This window comes from Peromyscus californicus, unplaced genomic scaffold, assembly GCF_007827085.1.
Source record: "Peromyscus californicus insignis strain IS unplaced genomic scaffold, ASM782708v3 Scaffold_9__1_contigs__length_137607984, whole genome shotgun sequence".
Taxonomy (NCBI): Eukaryota; Metazoa; Chordata; class Mammalia; order Rodentia; family Cricetidae; genus Peromyscus; species Peromyscus californicus.
Window position 1 is genome coordinate 12,728,685 of NW_026294617.1, and position 25,440 is coordinate 12,754,124.

Here is a 25,440-nt window from a genome sequence, read left to right on the forward strand (position 1 = left end):
TGCATCTCCAAACAGGGTGCAGCTGCTCACAGAGCATCAAAATTATCATCAGTCAGAACAGGCCTGCCCCTGGCGGAGTGGGTGAAGGCAGTACTTCACAGAGTTAATACACAGCAACAAAAGCAAAGGTTCTGACCAGATACAACAGAGACAGCTCATAAAAACACAAGGAAAAAACATGAAAACCAAACAGCTTATTGAGATGCATGAATACCGGCAGGCGCACACCTCTGATCTCAGACTGGGGAGGTAGAGGCAGGAGGATCAGGAATTCAAGATTATCCTCCACTGCATGGCGAATCTTGATGTCAAGTCCCTATCTCAAAAAACCACAAGGAAGAAAAGGTATAAATATGCACTTTACCCTCCTTAAGGAAAGGAACGACGAAACAGTGTAAGAACACAACTTGTTGCAGGCAGCAGTTCACACTCTGCTTCCTCCCCTGGGCATGCGATATAGTGCAAACACTACTAACCACCAAGCAAACTGGACCCAGCGCCCGCCCGAGGGTCACTGGGAACCACAAATGAAAGGTAATGAGACAAAACACGAGGAGACCAGAAGGCGAGGCTGAGACAGTCTGAGGACTTGTTCACCGGCAGAGGAAAGCTGTGCTGTTGATAGTCCACACACAGCTGGCACCCAGGCGACACCCATCCTGCACGAGGCCGCTTTCCAAGGGCCTCTCCTCCAGTTTGCTGGAGCCCAGATCCCACCTCCTCACTTTAAATTTCATCTCTGTGACCGTCATAACATCCAACTTCTCTCACTCTCTTGGACTTCGTTATTCCTTCTCTGTTTCTTCATAGGCCCCTTCACTCGTTTCTCAAATACCTGCATTTCTCAGGATTCTAGGCTCAGACAGCTAACTGAGAAACTCCCCTCCAGGGAAGAAGGAAAGATAAAAAGGAATCTGAGGTACAGATGAGCCACTTGGGGGTTCGGAGATGACTAAGTCGGTAGAGTGCTCCCCATGCAAGCATAAGGAGCTGGGTTCCAGCCCTCAGAACCTGACAGAAGTCAGGTGTGGTGGGGTGTACGAGAGAGCCGGAGACAGCCGGGTCCCTGAGGCTCACTAGTCAATCTGCATAGACTGATCACTGAGGCCCAGACTAGTGAGAGATTTGGTCTCAAAAAACCAAGGTGCTTGAGAAATGACACCAGAGGCACAAACACACACACACACACTTGTATCTATACACATATCAGCACAAACCCACATGCTCACAACGTATATAAGACACTCATACTTTCTTATCTTTTCCCTTTTCATGTGTAGGGTGTATGTGTTCACGTTTCTGCTTGTTTGTTTTTGGTTATTTTGAGACAGGGTTTCTTTGTTTAACAATCCTGGCTGTACTGGAACTTGCTTTTGTAGACCAGGCTGTCCTTTGAACTCACAGAGACCTGCCTGCCTCTCCCTCCTGAGTGCTGGGATTAAAGGCGTGCGCCACCACCGCCCAGCATGTGGGCATGTTTTTAAAGTGTGTGGGAATTAATCATCCCAAATCTGGCTGTTCAACCTGAAACACTGATGCAGGGACTCTCAATCAAACCCAGAGTTCGCTGATATGGCTGGTCCTGACAGCCAGGCTGTTCTGAGAGTCCCCTGACTATGCCTCCCTACCCTGTACATAAACCCCCTGGATCTGGGAGTTTTGACCCTCAGGCTTATGTGGCAAGCATTTTAAACTCTGAACTCTGTCGTCAGCCTTCAAACATCCCTGTTTAGAAGCACCGGAAATGCACAGTGTCATCCCCAAAGACGTTCCCCAATGGTGATTTTGCTCCAGATCAAACTGGAGCTGGGCACCACAGTTAACTGCAGACGTGGAACTGCAGTCAATGAGGCAATCTGAAATTAATAATTTTTTCAAAAGTATTTGGTAACTGTGCTCCTCTTTCGATTGCTACAACTTGACTAAGTGTTTCAGCACTGAGTATCTGACTCATCCAACAAATTTCAGACAACTATCCCATATTGAGGGCACCGCAGAGTCTCCTATCAAGTAACTTTTAAGAGCTGGGCTGTGCCAGTAACAAGTACCAGAAGATGCCAGTGAGCCGTTGTATCCACACGGATTTATTAATAAAATGAAGACAATGCAGCTGTGTAATTCAAATGGCCTTCTCACAGCACGTCTTAAAACATCCCCACAACTTTTACCAAAGCAAGGCACTCTGCTAGCTGTACAATGCTGCTGCTGTGCCAGTGAAGGGCCTTTCTGTCCATCAGGAACAAGGACCTGTAAGTTCTTAGCTACTGAGGATCGCCACACAGACTGCAAAAGCTCACATAAGGCATGAAAGATACTAGTTATTGTGTGTGTGGTATGGGGGTGTTGGTGTCCTCACGTGTGCACAGGTGCACGTCCACGTGGGTGTGCAGGCCCCGGGCTGACACCAGGTATCGATGTTCTCACGTGTGCACGAGTACAGGTGCATGTATTCAAGTGCATGCATATGTTGTTGTTGGCATTTTACTCTTTTGGGGGCCCCACCACCCAGCTCACAAACAAATCACAGTCGGAGGGCTTATTCTTAATTATGAATGCCCAGCCTTAGCTTGGCTTAGTTTCTTACCAGCTTTCCTTAACTTACAATTACCCCATCTATCTTTGGCCTTGGGGCTTTTCCCGTTCTCTAACTTCTGTAAATCTTACTCTTACTCCGTGGCTTGCTGTGTAGTTGGGTGGCTGGCCCCTGGAGGTCCTTCTCCAGCTGCCAGATCTCCTTTCACTCCTCCATCTCCTTTTTTCTCACAGATTTCTCCTTCTCTCTTTATTCTCTCTGCCTGTCAGCCCCGCCTATCCTTTCTCCTGCCTTGCTATTGGCCATTCAGAGCTTTATTAGACCATCAGGTGTTTTCGACAGGCTCAGCAACACAGCTTCACAGAGTTAAACAAATGCAACACAAGCAAAAAGTAACACACCTAAAATAATATTCCCCATCATGTATATGTGGGGATGCAGGGCCCAGATTGACATGAGGTATCTTCCTCAATCACTCTCCGCCTTATTGCTTGAGACAGAGTCTCCAACTGAATTTGGAACTTGCCTATCCAGTCAGGCTACCTAGCTGGTGAGTCCCGGGATCCTCCCGTTTTCCCCCCCAGCACAGGGATTATAGGTGCCCACACTGCCTCAACATAACCCAGGTGGACCTGGGGCAGCAACCCACGTAGGTAGAAATGAACATTTCTGTAGTAGAATGGAAGGGAATACGCAGTGGGCAGTTCTCAGAGCACCACTATGCTGGCAACGCACACTAGAGACCTGTGGACAAATTTCAGTTTCCTGAGATAACTGTCTAGCATATTCCACTCATTTAGTTAAGGAAAAGGCTTATCATGTAGCCCAGGCTAGCTTAAGCCTCGTGAGTGGTGAGTTCTCAGGCATGTACCACCATGCCTGGCTTCATCGTGTTCTATTTCATTTATAGAATATTAGAATAAAAACTGCCCACTCCACACCTTAATTGCCCTGATTAATTCCGTGGCACATGCCAATTAGGGAACTTAAAGCCTCATCCAGCTCCAGGTGCAGGACTGGGTCCTAATTTCACATTACCAAGTAGTGGAAGTCCAATATTTACACCAAGTCCTAGGCAAAGTGTTTTGGTGAGGAACTCATAAAAATTAGGGGAAGGGCTGGGGAAATGGCTCATACACTCACACCAGACAAATAAACCATCTTTTTAAAAAGTAGAAGAGAACAAGTCCTAAGTCAAGCCACTCATTATTAAATTTCCACTTAAAATATTAGAAACTGCCAGGCATGATAGTATATGCCTTTAATTCCATCACTCAAAAGACAGAATCGGAAAGAGTTCAAGTGAGTTCAAGGCCACACTGGGGTGTGTCTGTCTGTCTGTCTGGAAAGATGGCTCAGAGAGTATCTGGCTCACTTGCTGCTAAGCCTAAATTTAATCCCTGGGACCCAGGTGGTAGAAGCAGCCTAAAACGTTTTCTCCTACCTCCACACTGTGGCATGTACACACCTTCATGCAAACATAAATACACACACAAATAAAGATAATTAAAAATTTAAATATCTATAAAAAAATCCTAAGACTCAGTCAAGATTTGCTCTCTGATCATAGGGACCAGTCTCCTTGTGCACAAAATAGATAGAATTCTGTTGGTTTCCCTATAGCTGAACACATGACCCTTGTTCTTGGTCCTGGGTTCAAGCCCCAGTAATGGGGGAAATTTTCATTTTATATGAGTACTACTCCAAAGCAGAACAAAGAGCACATTCTGAGAGCATCTGGAGGAAAGGTCTCCAGAATGCACGCTGGGAGATGGTGCTGGGGGACACTCGCTGGGAGATGGTGCTGGGGGACACTCGCTGGGAGATGGTGCTGGGGGACACTCGCTGGGAGATGGTGCTGGGGGACACTCGCTGGGAGATGATGCTGGGGGACACTCGCTGGGAGATGGTGCTGGGGGGACACTCGCTGGGAGATGGTGCTGGGGGACACTCGCTGGGAAATGGTGCTGGGGGACACTCACTGGGAGATGGTGCTGGGGGACACCCGCTGGGAGATGGTGCTGGGGGACACTCGTGGGAGCCTACCAAACATTTTCTGCTCATAAGCAGTGTACCAAAGCAAACTGTGTGGCACCCATGACCCCTGCCCCGGAACATCAGCCTGAAAGTGTAGTGCATCTTGATGAAGAACATGGCTTCCAGTACAGTGTTTGAGCACTACCCACCCCCCCACTGCCATCCCCTCACCCCAAGCTATCTACCTCTACAATCTAACCACTGATCATTTCCTTTTCATTCTTTGTGATCAGATTAGGACAAATTTGACCATTTGCCTAAAATTATATCTATATATTTCCTTCTTGACAGGGTCTCACTATGTAACCCAGGCTGGCCTCACGCTCAGAGATCCACCCACCTCTGCCTCCTGAGTACTGGAATTAAAGGTGTGTGACAACACATCTGGCCCATAAAATTGGAAATTTCAAATTGATTTTTTTTTTTGAAAGAAGGTCTGGTGCAGCCCTGGCCGGTCTCAAGCATACTGTGTAGCCAAGGATGATTTTGAACTTCTGATCCTCCTGCCTCCACCTTCTGAGTGCTAGGACTACAGGCATGGGCCACCACATCTAGTTTTACGCAGCAGTGAGGATCGAACCCTAGGCTCTGTACACACTAGACAAATGCTCCACCAGATGAGTTCTCGGTTTAATGATTTCTTTAAGGGGACCACCCAGTTCACCACCGTCCTCTTCCCTGTTTGGTTTTTCTCTGGTGACCTATCCACTCACGCACCACTTGTTAGAATCACTCCACCAGAGGGCAGCCAAGAGAAAGGTGGCTGTGTAAAGCAAGGTTGGAAACTCGCGGGCTTCACGCAACAGTGCTGGAGGAGTCTCTCTGCAGGGCGTCTGGTCCACGTCAGACACAAGAGCTGGAAAACAGGAGTGCTTACACTCGTTCAGCCAACCATAGCCATATCCATCCACCCAGTGTTGGTGCCACCGTGAACCAGAAATACTCCAGGCTCTGGAGGTGCAATAATCAAGAACCAAGATTCTCCTTGCTATGGGACTGTGATGGTTAGTGTCGTTAGCCTGGGAGATTTCAGAGCCACCTGAAGATGAGCTTCTGGGCATGCCTGTGGGGATTATCCTGACTTCATCACTTGAGGTGGGAAGGGCCATCACCTGGGTGGCACCATCACTGGCATCCTGGACTATAAAGTGGAGGAAGCAAGCTGAGCAGTGGCATGCATGCATGCATCCACTGCTCTCTGCATCTGTGCTGTGTGACTAACTACCTCAAGTGCCCGCTGCTGTGGCTTCTGCAACAGTGGACTGCACCTTGAACTGTGAGCCGAAACAAAACCTTGACCTCCAAACTGCTTTTGTTAGAATAGTTAATCACAGCACCCAGAGCAGCCACTAAGCCAGGAACTCTATTCTCATCTGTTTAGGAAATGAACCCAAAGTAAAGCACAACAGCACACTACCCAACTCTAATTACAGACAAGAACCATGTAGGAAAACACCCACAGTGAGATCACAGGTGATTAGGGAAGCTGTTTTAAAATAAATCAATCTAAGTAACATTGAATGACATCAGGAAATGAGCCATGCCTTTGAAAGGAGAAGCAAGCCATGCATGGCAGCACACCCTGTAATCCCAGCACTGAGTCAGACAGACTGCCACAAGTTAGAAGCCGGCCTGCACACAGGGAGACTGTTTCAAAAGGAACAATAATAGGGCTGGGGGTGTAGCTGGGATGGTAGGACGCTGGTCCCATGCACCAGGCCCTGGCCAGAAGAAACAGGAAAAGCAGAGCCCCTAAAGCAACCAACCTGGATCAATAGGCAGAAAATGCCATGCTGGAGCAGAGTGAGCAGGGGAGGGGGTAGGAAACCAGGGGGTGCAGTGGCAGGTAAGCCTGCTTTGGGATCACGTAGGCCTCTCACATACGTGGGATTTTGGTCCATGAGTTCCTCCAGACTAGGCTCTGGAGAGACCTTCAAACTACATCCTTCTGAGATTCCCCAGCACTGTTTTCAGCCTCTCTTCCTTTGTAGCACAGAGTTCAAGGCTCACCCTATGGCTTCCCCATGCCAGCTTTAGAGTCAGTCATTTGGAAAAGGCACCGGCCATGCTCTAGGCATTTCAGTGCACACTTCCAGGCTCTCACAGGAAATGTGTGAATATATGCTGTATGTACGCAGTACGTGCATGTGCAAGTATGTGCGTACTCAAGTATGCAAGCTGTGTTTCCATCTTTTAATCATAGGTTCACATGGATGCCACTAGTCCCAACCGAATGCCAGGTACTTTCTCACTGCCCTTCCTTATTTCCTCCCTTCCTTCCTGACAGGGTCTCATGTAGCCCAGCCTGCCCTCTAACATGCTAAGCAGTGCTGGGATTACAGACATGTGCCACCACACCTGGTTATGGGGTGCTAGGGGTGCTAGGGCTTTAGCATGCTAGGCAAGCACTCTACCAGCTGAACTCCACGCTCAGCCCTCATTCCTTATTTTCTGTGTCTCAGAGTAAAGAGCCTAGATCCTAAAATATCAATGAATTCACTCACTGCCTTTGTTACTGTGCTGTTGCTGTGAAGAGACACCATGGCAAAGGCAGCTTTATAAACGGAAGTGTTCAATTGGGAGCTTGCTTACAGTTTTAGAGGGTTAGTCCTTGATCATCATGGTTGGAAACAGACAGGTATGGTGCTGGAGCAGTAGCTGAGAGTTTTACATCCTGATCAGCAGGAAGCAGAGAGAGATAGAGACAGACAAATAGACAGCCTGGCATGGGCTTTTGAAACTTCAAAGCCCACTCCCAGTGACACACTCCTCCAACAAGGCTACACTTCCTAATCTTTCACAGTTTTACCAACTGGGGACCAAGCATTCAAACATCTGAGCCTAGGGTGGCTGCTCTCATTCAAGCCAGCATACCCATCTTCTCAACTGACAATATATGTAAGATGGCTTCAGGACTGCTGTACTGCACCAGGCACATAAAGGGTTACCTGCAGAGTGCAAGCCTTTCTTCCCCAGTTCATTTTATATTGAGATCAAAAGTGGTCAGTCCTGTGTTCAAACCCTACCTGGATTCAATTTTTTTTCCTTCTGATGGTAGGTTATTCACTGTTTGTACTCAGTTATGGAGTCTGAAAAATAATGAAGAAACATATCCTAAAGCCCCCCTCCAGCTTGTATGTGTTCGTGCCTGTGTATAGGTATGTAAACATGTATCTGGTGCCTGAAAAGGTTGAAGGTGTTGGCTCCCCTGGAACTGGAGTTACGGATGGTTATGAACCACCACGTGGGTGCTGGGAGCCACATCCAGGCCCTCTGCAAGAGCATCCAGTGGTCTTACTGGCTGAGCCCTATTTTCCAACCCCCCCCCCCCCCCATCTTAAGCTCATTACATAAACAAGAATAATACGTTTCTGCAACCAGAAACTCTTAGGAAAGGTTTGTTCAAAGTGGTGTGTTATCTCCCCACCATGGCTTGTGCCTGTCCCCTCATATCGGTGTACTCTGAAAAGGGGAGTCATTTGGCAAAAATGTCACTTTGCCAGCTGTGTTCAAAGCTCCTATTCGACCAGATATCGTGAACTTTGTTCACACCAACTTGAGGAAAAACAACAGACAGCCCTATGCCGACAGTGAAGTAGCAGGCCTGCGTGAAGACCAGTGCTGAGTCTTGGGGTACTGGCAGAGCTGTGGCTCGAATTCCCAGAGTTCGAGGTGGTGGGACCCACTGTTCTGGCCCGGGTGCCTTTGGAAATATGTGTCGGGAGGCTGCATGTCTGCACCAACCAAAACCTGGTGTCAGCACCGCGGAGTAAACACAACCCAAAAGCCATTGGTTGAATGGAATGAATTCCCACAACACTGGTGCCAATCTCCTACCCTCCGGGTTACTCAGTTTTTACCCACCCCTGAGGTGCCTATCTGTCTTGTATTTATTTTTGTTTTCTCAAAAAAGGCCAGTCTGAGGGCCAGTGAGATGACTCACCTGGGAAAAAGTACTTGTCAACAAGCCCGAGAACAGGAGTTTGAACCCCAGGACAAAGGAAATGACTCCTGCAAGTTGACTTGTGAGAGCCACAGGTGTGCTTTCACTCACACAGGCACGCACACGCACACGCGCGCGCGCACACACACACACACAATGTAACGAAAGCGTTTTTTGTTTGTTTGCTGTTTAAATAGGCTATCCTAGTTTGCTTGTCTGTTGCTGTGCTAAAACACCGCCCCAAAGCAACCTGGGGAGGTGAGGGCTTATTTGGCTTACACTTCCAGGTCACAGTCCATCACTGAGGGAAGTCAGGGCAGGAGCTCACTCTGGAACTGAAGCAGACACCACCGAGAACAGTGGCTTGCTCTCATGCTCACTTTCAGCTGCCTTCCTTACACAGCCAGGCTTGTTTGCCTATGGATGGTGCCCACAGTGGGCTGGGCGCTCCTACATCAATTACCAATCAAGAAAATGCCCCCAGGCATGCCCAAAGGCCAAACCGATGAAGCAAATTCTTCAGGTCCCTCTACCCAGGTTGTCCAGTTGACAAGAAGATTACCCCTTCTCAATCAAGATCAAAATAAGATTGTAGCGCCTGGAGAGATGGCTCAGTTCTTAAGAGAGCCCATTGCTCTTGAAGATAGCTCCAGTGCAGTTCCCAACACCCAAGTGGCTCACCAAGGCTTGTAATAACTCTACCTTCAGGGGTATCTGGAGCTTCAGACCCTCCTAGGCCCTGGTACTCAAGTGCCCAGAAATAGGTCAGTAACTGGGGTAGACCACAACATTGGACATAAAATGTGTTTTAGAGTAGATGCCACAGAATATTTCCATAACAACATAAGGGACCTATAGAACCTGGACACACAGAAGCTTTGGGGAAGGGCAGGGTGGTAAGGAAAACAGCTCTCAGAACATCTCCTGGCTTACCACATAAGGGATAGCAAAGAATTCCCACAGAGAAAGCAGGCTGCCATCCAGTTTTGTTGTTGGGAGACAGGGGCTTGCTATGAAGCCCAGCAAAGATCACCCTCCTGCCTCGCTCTTGGAGTGGGGATTACAGGGGAGCCCCACAAAGCCTGGAGTTGCTTGTTCCCACCTTTCCAGAGTGCTTATAGTTGTTTCTCTGGAGCTCATGTTAAAACAGAGGTATTAGTTCAGAAGGACAGTTAAGTCATCGCTATGTATTTAATAGCAACAGAGTAACCGTGCCCTAGAAAGGGGGCACAGATCCAGGAATGCCAGGGAAGAAATGCCTGATGGTTGGCTGTATAAAATAACACCTGTAAGTGGTACCAATCACACCAGAAAGACCAGCACAGGTTTCTGCCATTTCTAGGAAATTTATGTATACATCAGTGAGTAGCTGAGGATCGCTCCTTGAGCCTAGGTCTAAATGAATGTGTCCTAGAGGGAAAAGCGTGCACTCTATGGACAGAGGGATCTTGCCCTGAATCCAACTTGAGTTAACAGTTACAAGACCTCAGCAAGTCATTTAACAGCTCCCTGCTGGTGGAAGGTGCAATGTGTCCTTTGAGAAGTGACTGAGAGATGACAGAATAGTACAGCTCACTGCCCCTGGCCCAGGACAGAGCTTCAGGAAATAATTCCTTCAACAAATCAGATTAAACTAGGCAGCAAGGTAAAGAAACCAAAAACCCAGACCCAACTTAAGCAACATGCCTGAAAGAAAACAGAATTCACCCAGTCTCCAGCAGTATGTGGTAATGGCAGAAAAATGTCCAATATTTTAGTTCCCATTCTTAGTTTTGAAAGTGTCTCAGGATCTATTTTTAAAGTGTAAAAATACACACTGATATGTTTATTCATAAAAGACCAACAACTCAAAATTGCTTCCTGTCTAATGATCATGGGCTTAAGGCATGCCGTCAAGAGAACCACAACACAGAATCAACGTCAGGGTCTAATAACCTGTAGACACAAGGGATCTGGCAATATTCATTAAATGATATTTTTAAAGTTTCTATTTCGGTTTTAAATTCATCAGCAAACCCAAATGCGAAAATGAAAACTCCTTAAATGCTCTTAATCTAAATATTAAAATATACAGTAAACTTTCAGAGCCAGCAGCGACCACTGGCGGAGACCCCCCTCTCACATGAGCATGTGTCAGCCATCACATCCAGATAAACTGAAAAAATACAGAAGGTCAGCCGTCTCAGCTCCCGATATGAAAAGGGACTAATACATGCATTTCAAAGTCTTAAGATAACTCCCTGGTAGGGTGCGGGTCCACACTAGGCTATATTTTCACCCTTTAAGGAAAGAGAGAGGGAAAGGATGAGAGAGAACCAGAGAAAACAAAATCACCCAGCACTCCTACAAACAACTGGAAGCCGTCTCTCAACTTTGAAAACGCAGTCTTCCCTTAGTGGAGAGCAATACATGCATGCCACACACAGTACATTTGTGTTCTGAAGCAGAAAGAGATGGGAGATGAGAAAACGCTTTTTCTTGTTCTAAACTTGCAATTATCCAAAATCCGTTATCGCCTCCCCTTAAAAATAACCAAACCGCGGGGCATCGTGTCAGTCAAAAAAACAAAAACAAAAACAAAAAAATCCAAAAAAAAAAAACCCCAAAACAACAAAAACAAATAAAAAACAAAACAAAACCCAATGAGGCTCCAGCAGCCCATGGAGAAGTTGGGGGGCTCCGCGCCCTGCAGTCCTCACCATCTGGGCTCCCCGAGGGGCCGTCCGGGGGACCTCGCAGACCTCGGGCCGTCCCGGGCCTCGCCGAGCGCAGAGGAGCCGGCGTCCACACGGACACCCGCAACGCGCCGCCCGCGTCCACACGGAACCCCGCGCCCCGCCACCAGCCCTCGCCTCCTACCTGGAGCCCGGCTGCCACCACCGCGCTGCTGCTGGCCGTTCGGCTGCGGGGAGCGAACCGGGAACAGGCTCCGCCACACGAGACGGCGGCCACACCCAGGGCCCTGCACGCCGGACGGGGCGGGGACCGGGGCGCGGCGCGCGGGGCGGGGGCGGGGGCGGGGGCGGGGGGGCGCGCGAGGCCGGGAAAGGGTCTGGGAACGCGCCGAGGCAGCCGCGCGCGTGGCTTGGGTAGGGGCTGGCGGGGGGCGAGCGTGGTCGGGGCGGGGGGGCGCTCGAGGGGCTCGCAGAACCCAGAGCGCGCTTGGCCTGGGTGGAGTGGAGGATGCTTAGTGCGCGCAGGGCCAGGGGTGCCTGTGGTTTAGTGGGGAGGGGCTGGCGGGGGCGCGCGCGTGGCCTGGGCTGGGGTGCACCGGGTGGGCGCGGGCACAGCATGCAGCTAGCTTCTGCGGGGGTTGGCAAGCAGAAAGCGCATCCTAGGCAGTTTCGATTGATCTGTGTGCCTCTGGACGCGCCGTCTAAGCAGTGTCCCGACGTCTTCGCGGCTGGGCCTGGCCAGGGCTGCTCTGCTCAGGCGGGCTGCAGGGTTGAGCCAGGAGAGCCACAGATGCGGTCTGCGCTTATGCAGCTCTGAAATCCAACGTCAGTTTTGCCAAGCCGCCCGACGCACCCGTCGGTGGAGGCCCGAGGTTCACTGGGAACATAACGCTAGTGATCCGGGCTCCCTCATCCCCTGAAGGGGCTGAAAACATTTATGAACAAACCAGTGCTTGCACAGAGCCTGCTTCCGACCGACTGTCAGCTCTTGGAAGTTTCTCTCTCTCTCTCTCTCTCTCTCTCTCTCTCTCTCTCTCTCTCTCTCTCTCTCTCTCTCTCTCTCTCTCTCTCTCTCTCTCTCTCTCTCGTCACTGATGACTGGAAGACCTTTCCCAGCATCCTGCCAAGTCTGTTCCTTAAACATCACGTGCACCTCAAGTGACTTTGTTCACATTTCTCTGGGTGTTTTATACTGAAAATGTCATAAAATAAATGTCTCCTTCCAATTTGCTTCTTCTGCAGGGGCATTGCTCTGGTCCCCACCCCCATCTTTCTTTGGAGTTAATTCCACTTTGACAGACGTTGCTATAGCATTCCCTCTCTGACGTCAAACATTTAAAGAAACAGTGCAGGAAAACAGGATTGCAGCACTGGAGAAGGGTTTGAAGAATACCAGGAGAGCTTTGACACCCCCGCGGTCTTCCGTTCCCTCCTTGTCAGCTGCTCCCCCGAAATCACCTGGAATAAAATCTTCTCATACCTACAGGCAACAAGGCCAAACTCAGCACCCTGCTTGTGACTGGGAAGAAAATGCGGCCTTTGTATAAAAGCCACACCACCACAGATGTGGAAAGGGGAGGTACCAGGATGATGAAATGGTTTCCCCCTAAAGTTTTGCTTTCCCTAATACTGGGTGTTTTTTTCTCCGTTAAGAAGAAAATGAAGAAGTGCCAGCCCTATACATGAAGAGTCAGGAAGGTGCCTGCAGTCTGAGCGGTCTGGTCTTCGATGGTGTGCTTTAGTAATAAATCCTGAGCTATATCGTTGGAAACAAAGGGAAGCTGGTACTTGAGGAGTGCCTGTATATCTACAACTCCCTACCCCAGCCTGCCTGTTTGTATTTTATCTCCGTTTCACAGATAAGCAAACTGAGGCCCCTTAGGCTTCAGTATGTTACGTGGAGTCCCGCTGGATATGGCACCTGGCTAGACCAACTCGAATGCCTGTTTTCCTTTGTTGCTCCTCTCCTAAGCCTGTGCACTAGCACTTACCATCGTGTGGATTCTCAGAAGTGCTTTGCTTTCAACTGGATGTTGAAAAACAAGCTTTTGGGGAAACTTAGTGGAAAGCACTGGAGTATTAATTCTATTCTAGAGAAGATTGGGGGGAACAGACATCAACAGCTCCAAAACACAGACGACAGAGCCTGAAAAAAACCTGATGATCTTTGATGAGCTGTGAAAATGTGACGTGGACAGAAATACTAACCAAAATAGTCCAAGTACTAAAAAAAATATTTATCATCCAAACAAACCCATTTCTTAGTACATTTCTGTTTTGTTACACTTGTTGCTTTTTTTTTCTCCCTTAAGAAGAAAATGAAGAAGTGCCAGACCTATACATCAAGTGTCAGGAAGGTTGCCTGCAGTCTGAGCAACTTTTCAGAAACTTTCAGTTTTCTGAAAAGAAACTGAAAACTGAAAAGAAAACTTTCAGTTTTCTGAAAAGAGCACTCACACTTGAGACTAAGCCTATACTGTGCATCGGAAAGTAGAGTCAGTGAGATTTTCATTACCAAGAGCAACGCAGTGTGTGGATGCACTCTCACGGCTCCTTATGTTTCCATGGATAAGGATACCCATGTGCGTGTGGAGGGGGAGGAAAGAGAGAGGGAAGGAAGAGAGAGACAGACTCAGAGACAGAGACAGATACCGAGGGCAAGAGGCAGAAACAGAAAGACAGGTATGGAGACACAGAAACACGCACAAAGCTCATTGTTGGCGCTACTGGCTGTGTAGAAGATTACCTCTCCGGATTGAGCCTGGTGATTATTTGGGGGTGCCACAGCAGACATTTAGATTACTGACTCACTAACTCACTAGGTCCTTATTCTCAAACCTGCTTTATTCCAGAGCATAAGGAGAGCCTCAGAGACAGAATTCCAATGTCTTTTACCCTCATCTCCAGGATAGGGTTCAGCAGGGGGGCTTGCACCTGCTAAGGGACGGAGAAACAAATGAAGACACAGTTGCTCGTTTTGTTTTTCATTCCTAACCCACTCAGAAACTCTCGGATTCGTGCTCTGAGGAAAGGAACTGATTTCCCAGGGGTTTGGTGACAGTTACTTACAGAGGAGATCTGTGTCCAATTGGTCAAGTTCAGAGACTTTTTTCTCTTGATCCTGATTATGTGAATTTGAATTCCCCTCACAGTGAGTGGCCCTCACATTTACAGTGCCACAGGTTTGTAACTTCTGCTTTTAAACCATACTCTAGAAATGCTCTGTTTTTGTTACTTTGCTAAGTGTGCAATGAATGATAGAACCAGCAAAGTGGACAGTTTCCAATACTGAGTGCTCCCTCTCAGAGCTGAATAGTGTAGAATCGTGCGGCCAAATTATGTACAGCACCCACACCACGTGCTCACAACACCACCTGTGTCTCCAGTTCCGGGTTATCCAATGACCTCCTCCTGGCCTCTGAGGGGTAGGTACTGCAGTCACACGTGTGTATACACATATACACAATTTAAAAGTTAGAACAAATAAATCGCTGAAAAAATGTCTTACAGGAAGGACCTTAAGAGCTCCTCAAGTGAGCGAGAAGTGTGACTCCTTAGATTCTGTCAGAGTGAGTTTTGTGTGGTTTCTGCCCGAAATTCTCCACACAGAGCATTCAGACTGGAGACAGCCCTGTTGCTCATAGTGTGCATTTTTGTACCAACCCTTCCACACTGTATGTTTTGGGCTCACCTTTGCAGTACCCTGCCCCCTCACATACACACTCCTGCTGTGAGCTGCTTACAGCTCCTGGATCATTTCACTCAGCCACTCAACAAGAACAATTTGAAATCCCTCTTCCCTAGGCATCTCAGAGAATTAGGAGAGTGCTACACTGGACTAGTGATGTCTGTCACAGGCATCAGAGGGGAAATAGAAGTGTGCAGCCATGTGTTACCTGTTCTTTATCTTGTACTTCCTGTTCCTGGAATCCTGTTGGAAAGGGACTTGGCATGGTGAAAAGAACACAAACTGAATATTATGTCAAAGACCCAGTGTAGGATTCATGTGGAGGATTCATGTGGTGATATATATATATATATATATATATATATATATATATATATATATATATGCCCTCCCTTGGGACCATATAGTCTGCATTGGGTCTACCTTATTGTAGAAAATGAGGGTACTGAATTCCAAGAAACCCTGACACAATGGAGTCAAACAAGCAGGGTGTGTGTGTGTGTGTGTGCGTGTCCAGTGACAGTGTCACACAGCATGCTAGGCACAACAGTAACTGTCTGTTTTGCTCCTAAACATCTTTGTATACAGGGCTTGGTGCCTTGACAGAAGCGACTTTATTTGCTTTTTGCACTGTCCGCTACACTGTTAGTCACGGCTCTCTCACGGGGTTAACAAACCAGAGCTACCTGTTGGCTGGAAGATCAGCCAGGTGTGTGGGCTAGGAACTTAAGTTTCTCTTCTCTCGGGCCTTTCCACGAACTGCAAATTCCCCACAGGCCAGTGACTGAGTTCTAAGAGCAGGTGTTCTGGAGAACAAGGAGGAAGTATGTGGCATCTTGATGACAGCCACACAGCACAGCTGTGATGTCCCATGTGCTCTCCTCTAGCTTGGCCAGAGTGACAGGAGCACAGACCTCTCCATGAAGTAGTGACTCGTCCCAGAACAGGAAGGCTAACTAACATCTACCCTTACAAACATCTTCAGAAATCTGTTCTTCTGGCCCAGGCGTGTTCATGAACTCCTGAAATCCCAGCATACTGGCAGCTGAGGCAGAAGGATTGTAAACTTAAGGATATATATATATAAAACTCAGTGTAGGCTGAACAGTGAAATCTTCCTTTAAAAAGCACTACCATCAGTAGTAAAAGTACAAGCTCACAAGCCTGCCTGCCAACTCTCAATTTCATAACCTAAGATTTTATCTTTCCTTTCCTTTCTTCCACTTCGGGCAAGCTTTATTTGTGATAATATGTTCTGTCATATCTTCCAAACAGTAGAAAATGTCTCATTTTTCCTTACTTATTTAACAACTAAAGAAGCCTGAAAAAAAGGAACCTCAATTGAAGAATCCATCAGCTTGGCCATGGAGAAGTCTGGAAGGCATTTGCTTGATTAATGATTGATGTGTGAGGGCCCAGCCCACTGTGGGCGGTGCCATGCCTGGGCAGGGTGGTCTTGAGGCATAAAAGAAACAAACAGAGCTAGCCATGGTCAGTGAAACAGTAAATAGCTTCCTTCATGGTCTCTAATTCAGTTCCTGTGTTCCGGTTCCTGCCTCTAGTTCCTGCCCTGACTTCCCTAATGATAAATTGTCACCTAGAAGATATAAGATGAAGTAAACTCTTTCCTCCCTAAGTTGGTTTTGGGTGAGTGTCCTGGTAGGTTTTTGTCAGTTGTCTGTTTTGTGAGGGTCAGTGGAAGAATTAGGGTCACTCCAGGGTGAATTTTGGCTTAGCAAAGCACCAAGGGGAGCCAGCTTCTGGTGAACTTACTGCCCATTGCCTCACATAAGGCCTTTTTTATTGTTACACAATTTACACCTTAGCAAGTCAGTTTCCACAACCCAAAACCTCTTATCTGGAGTCTTGAAGGAACCAAAGGCCTGAGCAATTCTCAGTCACCAGACCTCATGGTTTTCCAAGCCCTCTCATCACCAAGTTTTGTAAAGGCCTTAAACCCTTCAGGAAGAACTCAACTAAGGTTCAGACACTTCAACAAAAGGTGTCAGTAACAAAAGATGACATCACACAAGGCAGTTCAAAGCCTAGGTGCTAACAGTCCGGATTCCAAGCCAGAAGCTATGCTCTGTGGGACCTCCCACTACAGGTTCTTTGTCAACCTGATGCAAACTACAGTTATCTGGGAAGAGGAACCTCAGTTGATAAAATGTTTCCATCAGAATAGCTGTAGACAAGTCTGAGGACATTTTCTTGATTAATGATTGATGTGGGAAGGCCCAGCTCACTGGGATCAGCGCCACTCGTCGGGAGGTGGTACTGAGTTGTGTAAGACAGCAAACAAGCCTTTGGGAGCAAGCCAGTAAGCAGCATTCTTCCGTGGCCTCTGCTTCAGTTCCTGCCCTTACTTTTCTTCATGATGAACTACAACTGTAAGCTAAAATAAACTCTTTGCTCCCCGAGTTGCTTTTGGTCATTATGGTGGTTTGAACAAATGTTCCTCTATATTCATTTGCATACCACTTGGTCCCAGTTTGTGGTGCTGTTTGGGAAGGCTTGGGAGGCACGGCCTTGCTGAAGAAAGTATGTCATTGGTGTGAGTGTTACATGGAAGGAAAGGTAGCCTGACTTGTCAGGAAGCCAGGCTACACCTGGAGCTGCCATAGGACAGCTTAGCCCTGGAGAACAAGGTATCCTGACTTGTTGGGAAGTCAGGCCACACCTGAAGCTGGGGTGCAGTGGGGGATGGTCTCCCCGCAGGATATAGGAATCCTGCTCCTTTCCTAGAGAACCATTACAGCTGAGCTTTGCTTCCCCGCTCCCCACTTAAGGGCTTCCCAGCAGAGCTCCGCTTCTTCTCTCCGGCCCAAGATGTTGCTTCTTCTGCTTCACTCTGCTAAAGGGGAAACCGGTGAAGAAGTGTAGCAATCCCCTCTGGGCTCTGGCGAAAACTTGTTACTTTTTCCTGCTCAGCCCTGCTACGGGAAAGTCTGTCTCAGCAAGGCTTTCCCTGTTCAGTCCCCTAAGGGATGTCTCAGCAAGGTTCTTCTGTTCTGCACCAGTGAATGAAGATCTTCACCCAAGGCTCTTTTGAGAAAGAGGTTCATTTGGGAATAAGGCATCCAGGAGAGTGGCTGCCTTTGCCAGGGTGGGAAAGGACAGCCCACAACTGAACAGGCAAAGGGGTTTATATAGGGCTTCTTAGGGACAGTGTTTCTCCAGAGAAGACTTTCTGCTTAGGGATTGGTTAATTTTCCTGCTCAGGGACTGGTTGGTTTTGTTGGTCAGGGGCAGAGTTGGCTCTGACTTCAGGGCCAACCTGTGTTTCTTTCACTGGCCCTTTTTAGCTTTTTGGCTCTAATCTTAGGACCAGGGTGTATTTCTTCCACTGGATCTGGTTCTAGGGCCAAAGTGTGTTTCTTTGGTTCTGGTTCCATGGCCAGGGTGTGTTTCTTTGGCTGGCCCCTTTTCCCTACAATTGGGGTGGTTTTTGAAATCTCAAAAGCCATGTGACATTTCCAGTTCACAATCTCTGCTTCCTGTTTGTGGTTTGAGAGGTGAGTCCCAGCTGCCGCTCTAGCTGCCATGCTTCCCCACCAGGATGGTAACGACTCCTATCCTTCTGGAGCCGTAAGTCCCAAATACACCCTTCTGTAAATTGCCTTGGTCATGGTGTATTATCACAGCAACAGAAAGCAGGGCAGATAGTATCTCATCCTATAGCCCAGGCTGGCCTCAAACTCATGGTTGTCTTCCTCCTTCAGCCTCACAAATGCTGGGATTACAGGCATGAGCCTCCAAACATGTCCAGTTACTAATGTTATTTTTAAAGGTAGTGTCTCACTATGTAGACAAGGCTGGCCTTGATAGACAGATAGCTGTCTATCTCTGCCTCTAGAGTACTAGGTTTACAGGCATGTGCAATTACATATGGCTAACTGCTTCTTTAATTTGTATTTTTAAAATTATATTGTAAAGGTGACCTTTTGGTGTATAGTACTATGATTTTAAATTCTTGCACAGATTTAAGGGACCGCCATTATAACCATGATAAGTGCAGTGCCATCCCAAGTAAATTCACTTTCCTTGTCCCCTCATCCCTAGTGATCATTGATTGTCCTCAATCCCTATGGATCTATCTTGTTTTATTTTCCCCCCACAACATAAGCGTCTCTCTATGTAACCAAGACTGGCCTAGAAATAATGACCCCCTAACTCCACCTATTGAATACTGGGGTTACAGGCATGTACCACCACCATGACCAATAAGGTCATGACTTCTTGAGAATATCATATAAGTAGACTCTCATGGTGTATAGGCTTTGAGACTAGCTTTATTCATTTAACATAGAATATTGGTTCATTCATTTAAGAATAATATTTTTTATTCCTAGAAAGTTCCTTATATTTATACAATATATTTTGCTCATATCCAGCCATCACTACCTCCTTCCAATTTCCCTTAGTGTCATACCCTGTGTCTTTCTCGACTTGATGTCCTCTTTTTCTTTTTTATAGTATTTATTTTATTTCTAAGCGTGTGTATGTGTGTATGTGCATATGTGCACATGAGTGTGAGTGTCCATGAAGGCCAGAGACATTAGATCCTCGAGAGTTGGAGTTACAGGTGGATGTGAGTCACCTGATGTGGATGCTGAGAATTGAACTTGGGTTCTCTGGGAGAGTAGTACTTGTTCTCAACCACTGAGCCATCTCTCCAGCCCCAACCATGTCTTCTTTTTCTATTGTTATTAATAACACTGAATCCAGTTAGTGCTGCCCATATACACATGGGGTTATGACCACCAATTGGTCCAGGAACAACCTACCACGTCCCTAGAGGTGAGTGATGTTCCCTCCCTCAGCAGCCACCAACTGCCAATAGTTCCTCCTGTAGGGATAGGGCCTGGTCGACCTTCTGCTGTGGGATGTTCTGTATGTTAAATGTGTTTCTCTGATTGGTTAATAAATAAAACATGATTAGCCAGTAGCCAGGCAGGAAGTATAGGTGGGACAAGGAGTGGGGAGAATTCTGGGAAAGGGAAGGCAGAGAAGAGGAGATGCTGCCAGCCGCCACCATGACAAGCAACGTGTAAAGTACCGGTAAGCCACCAGCCACATGGCAAGGTATAGATTTATAGAAATGGGTTAATTTAAGATATAAGAACTAGATAACAAGACACCTGCTGCAGTCGTACAGTTTGTAAGCAATGTAAGTCTCTGTGTGTTTACTCAGTTGGGTCTGAGCGGCTGTGGGACTGGCGAGTGAGAGAGATTTATCCTGACCGTGGGCCAGGCAGGAAAACTCTAGCTACAGACCCTACTTCACAAATTTTTGAAATATTGACTGGTTTGAAATTGTGCAGGTAACTACAGCTGCTGTGAGTTGATATGTGCGTTAGCCATTGCTGTGACCAGAGCCTTCATTTCGTAGCTCTTCTCCACATCCATCAGTTCTTAAATTTTTTCACCAACCTCTAGGGCAAGGTTGATAGCGATGACCCATCCACAACTGAGCACTGGTGACACTTTACCAGGGATGCGTCTCTACATTTAACTACTACCCACTGCAAAATGAGGCATCTCTGACCAAGTTGAGAGCGACACAAATCCATAGGCATAAACACAAACATTTAGGATGCGTTTGTCTCGCATTACCATTTAGCAACACAGCAACAGTAGGTTACTGCCTTAGGACTTACGGTTTCCCAGTCACGAGCTTTTAACCAGGTTTACAGTACCAAGCATGAAATCCCTCCTGCAGAACATGTCTCATATCCGACCAGAAACCATCATGCTGCTATTGCACCAGTGGACACATGTTGTTATATTAAGTCCACTGATGTTTTTCTCTCCCAGCAGCCTCCACAGCACCTCTGGCTCTATAATCTAGACAGCAAGCAAAGAGTTTCCTGGTCAGTTTGAGGTTGTTTCCTCTATGTCCTGTGTCCAAAGAGAGTGGTGTCTTCAGGGCTTTATCTATTGGTTCATTTTTATTACTGAGCAATAATGTATAGTGTTTGATATTGTCTTAGTTAAGGTTACTATTGTTGTGACAAAACACCATGAACTAAAAGCAACTTGGGACAAATGGAGTTTGTTTCACTTACAGTTCCGTATAACAGTTCATCATCAAAAGCAGTGAGGGCAGGAACTCAGGCAGGGCAGGAACCTGGAGGCAGGAGCTGATGCAGAGGCCATGGAGGAGTGCTGCTCACTGGCTTGCTCTCCATGACTTGCTCAGTCTGACATTTTTTTTTTTTTTTTTAAATGACAACCTGGGGCCTGTGTGTCCCCATCTCCTTTACTCCATTCATCTTTTTTTTTTTTTTTAAGATTTTATTTATTTATCATGTATACAGTGAATGTTCAGCCTGCAGGACAGAAGAGGGCACCATATCTCATTGTAGATGGTTGTGAGCCACCATGTGGTTGCTGGGAATTGAACTCAGGACCTCTGGAAGAACAGCCAGTGCTCTTAACCTCTGAGCCATCTCTCCAGCCCCCAGTCTGACTTTTTATAGAACCCAGGACCACCAGCCCAGGGATGGCACCACCCACAATGGGTTGGGCCCTCCCAACGCATCACCAATTAAGAAAATGCCCTACAAGGTTGCCTATAGCCAGATCTTAGGGAGACATTTTCTTAATTGAGCCTCCTTCCTCTCTTATGACTCTAGCTTCTGTCGACTTGACATAAACTAGCCAGTACATATATGTATGAGTTTGGCGAATGAATGAATGATTTGTCTGTGTATTTCCTTTAGCATTATGGGTGCATGCTATAGCCTCTTCTTTCCCTGCCCCAACCCCACCGCTAGACCCCTTTCTAGTTAATTTTCCTAAATCACGACATTGATTGTATCCCTTTTTGGCTCACAGAACCTACAATGTTATATTAGTTACTTTTTTCTTTGTCCTGCCAAAATACCTATAACAACTTCAGGGAGGAAGAGTTTCCTCTGGTTCCCAGTCAGAGGGGATACAATCCATCTTACTAGAGAAGGCATGTTGGAAGGATGAGGCAATTGGTCACAGTCTGTCTATAGGCAGGAAACAGAGAGTGGGCCGGAAGTGGGTCCCAGCTATAAAACCTCGAGGCTGGGCTCCAGTGAGTCTCCACCTCCTAAATGTTCCAGCACGTTCTAAGGCAGCACTGCCCTCTGGGGGCCAAGGGTTCAGACGCACGAGCCTGGGGGGTTGATTTCACACTCAAACACAATAAAGGTTTTCCAAACATCTACTGAACTCCGTGTGTGTGCTCGGCAAGGCACTGTAGCATCGCTCCCCAGTCCTCCTTCCCGATCTTGGCGGCACTTCCCGCCTCGGCTTCCCGCCCCACCTGGTCCCTTTGCTCTTCGGAGGGTCGACTTTCTGTTCTTGATGATACCATTCCCCAAACTGACTCCTATGTCCTTCCTCCCAGCACTCTCAAGGTTTAAAAACTTAACACTATTCCTGCCCCAGTGTACCCAGAAGGCCACTATGAAACACTCAGTTTATCGTAGACATTTGTCCCCAGGCTGTGAATGTGCCCTGCCCTGGTGGGCAGGTGGTAAGCACTGCACCAGGTAGTAGCCGGCTGGGAAACAAGTCTACTTTGCTAGCAGAAATCACCATCGTTCCCAATGATTCCGCTAGACTCCTCCCTTAGGATGAGGATGCTGAGAGGGAGGGTTCCACTGGCCATTCAGCACCACGTCTTCTGGAGGGACTTCCCAAGCCAACCTGCTTTACCCAGTTACCGACAGAGTAAAGCTCTGGGAAAAGCTCTCTGCCTGCCTTAGCAGCTCTGTGAGAGGGTTTTGAAACTTTTTAAGAACTTAATGATATGGTAATTTTTCAAGTAATTTTCCAATAAAGCAGAAAGAGCTCTGATAGCTGTCATCAATGTGTCACTTCCCTCCAGCAACGAAAGCTGAGGAGGCATAATCAAATAGCAGGAATAATTTCCTAATGGAAACTTTGCTTTGGACTGCACTTAAGAGGCAAGAGAGGCTGAAAAGGGGTTCTGTGGAACAGCTGCTTTTATTTGTTGGTAGAAACACCATTCTTCATATCAAACAACAAAAATTACCAAACATGTTCTTTAGAACCCAACTCTAAAATAATGATTGGAGGACTGGAAAGATGGCTTGAACAGTTAACCGCACTGGCCACTCTCACAGAGGACCTCAGTTTGATTCCCAGCACCACATGGTGCTTCCCAACCACGTGCAGTTCTTGGAGGGTTTCTTTGGGCCTCCAAAGGCTGCATACATATTATATAAATGAACTCATGCAGGTGCACACACACACACACACACACACACACACACACACACACACACACACACAGGAAAATAAATAATAAGACAGCCAGACTTAAAAAAAAAAAAAAAAGAACGATTTTGAATGTTCCATTTTACCCCTAAAAGGTATTTAACAGAAAAGATGTCGAGTTTAGACTTCTTATCCATCTTCTCTAGATGGACCAGGAGATCTGTTGTGCTTTGAATATGAAATGTTCCCACAAGTTGCTGTGTTTGCGTGTTTGGTCCCAGCTGGTAGTGTTGTTTGGGAGACTGTGGAACCTTTAGGAGATGGAGTATTGATAGAGGAAGCCCATCTGGTTTTATAGCCTGGCCCCACTTCTCTCTGCTTCCTGTGTGTAGAGGCAATGTGACCAGCCAGCTTGCTGCTTCTGCAAGACCTTCTTTCCACGATGGACTGTATCCCTTTGGAACTATAAGCCAAAATAAGGCCCTTCACTCTTAAGCTGTTTTGTGTTGGTCTATTCCATCAGAGCAACAGAAAAGTAACTAACATGACATCTAAACTATGTTTCCAAAAGTCCATTTAAACTGTAAAATGCCCAAGTGACATGAAATGATGTCTGAAAAGCTCTCCACCTTGTTATGCCCCTTTTAGTGCCTGAGTATAATATTCTTGTATGGCCTACATTTATAATTTTATGATTCTTTGCTGCCAAAATTGCAGTGTTGGGGGCTTACTCCTTTCTTAAACATTTATCAGTCTTACCACAGCATTTGCAGCAATCAAGGTTTTTTTTTGATAAGTGGGTCAGTGAATGAGTGAAGACTAAGGGAATGTCCCCAGGAGTACATTCATACATTCATTCATCTGTGAGTATTTAACATGTTCACAGACAAAAATGTAACCTCAGCGCTATTTAGGGACAATGAAGATGAAAAACAACACCAATAACAACAACAACAACAACAAAAACAACCCACTTGGTTTTGTCTGAATGTTGTAGGGACAGGATCTTATCCCAGTTAGTGAGGTAGTCAAGCAGGGGTAAAAGTTGAAAGACTTGTCATGGTTTTTATGCATTGCGTCACTCCGAGCTAACACAGAGAACTGGTCTACCTGTGAAGCTTTCAGTCCATTCTATGATGTGAGAAGAGTCAGGCAGCCCATCCAAATGACAACAGCTAAAGAAGCCTTTGAAAGAATTCACTCTCCCCAGGAGCAGTGATCCCTGTTCTCATGCATCCAAAGTGCTTTAATGGGTGGCCCTGTCTCCTGATTCTAAGTGCTCCTTGGGAAGCCCAGCCCTGAGACTCTGATCCACAGTATTAACAAGGTAATAATAGATTAAATGGTAATTGCTTTCTCTTTTCTTTAAAGAGGGAGGGATCAATTATTATAGCCAAATACCAAAACACAAGTATCTAAAATACTCTAGAACAGGAAAGAATTAAGAAGCAATCTTATTTTAAGCAGAATTCTTTAAAAAATTTACTATTTTTAAAATACTATTTTTATTAATTCTCTGAAAATTTAATATATGCATACAATGCATTTCGACCATATTCACTTCCACTCCTCCCCCTACTTCTTCCCAGATCCATCTTCATATCCTACCACAACTTTATATCTTCTTTCTTTTTTTAAATAGCCCATTGAGTCCAACTAGTACTGTCCATATATACATGGGTGTGGGGCCATCCCCTGGAGCATGATTGACCTACTAGGGGCCATACTCTTAAACAAAACTGGCTCTCCCTCCTACCAGAAACCATTAACTGTCATCAGCCCTTCAGTTAGGGATGGTGACTCATGAGCCTGTTCCCTCTCCATGCTAGAGTTTTGACAGGCTTGGTCTCCTGCAGGTCTTGTGCAAACAGCCACAGCTTCTCTGAGTTCATGAGGACAACAGTCCCATCATGTCCAGAAGACACTTTCAGTTCAGTCCTCCCCAGTCTCTGGCTCTTATTCTGGACCCTCTTTCACGACAGCCTTTAAGCCTTGGGGAAGAAGGTATGATACAGGTTTCCCATTTGAGGCTGAACACTTGGGTAGTGGTTTCCTTCAAGACTGAAACATTCCATCTCCCAGCAAAAGCTCCTTAAGGCAGAAAGTAAATGGCCCCAAAGTAGTTTCAGGAAGTTCCTGAAACTGACCAGATTCACTAGGCCCCTCCCTCCCAGAGAAAGCAATAAAGGATGCTGTCACTCCCAGACAAGCCAAGCTGCAAAATACTCTAAGACCAGACTAGCTGCCTGGAAGAATCACAAACCAGCTAAACTTCTTAGAAGAGGGTTAGACCAATTGAGGCACCTGGAAAAGGGCACTCTTCAACCCATGGAGCTGCCTGCAG

At 46.8% G+C, this 25,440-nt stretch overlaps 1 protein-coding gene across 6 annotated transcripts in view; it reads right to left on the minus strand.

Moving 5' to 3' along the window:
- The window catches only part of Gnb4 (G protein subunit beta 4), a 234,267-nt gene that overhangs the window by 37,385 nt on the left and 171,442 nt on the right, over positions 1 to 25,440 (minus strand). Inside the window, exons 1-2 of one of the 6 annotated variants that reach the window (XM_052730260.1) lie at positions 11,373 to 11,488; positions 10,730 to 10,792 (exon numbers count right to left, since the gene is read on the minus strand). The exons of 2 other annotated variants lie outside the window; for them this stretch is intronic. The gene's annotated coding sequence lies outside the window, so the exon portion shown is untranslated. Of the gene's footprint in view, positions 1 to 9,446; positions 9,468 to 10,729; positions 10,793 to 11,212; positions 11,235 to 11,372; positions 11,507 to 25,440 lie in introns of those variants that run through there. 3 more of the 6 variants (XM_052730257.1, XM_052730262.1, XM_052730261.1) reach the window with 3 other exon arrangements.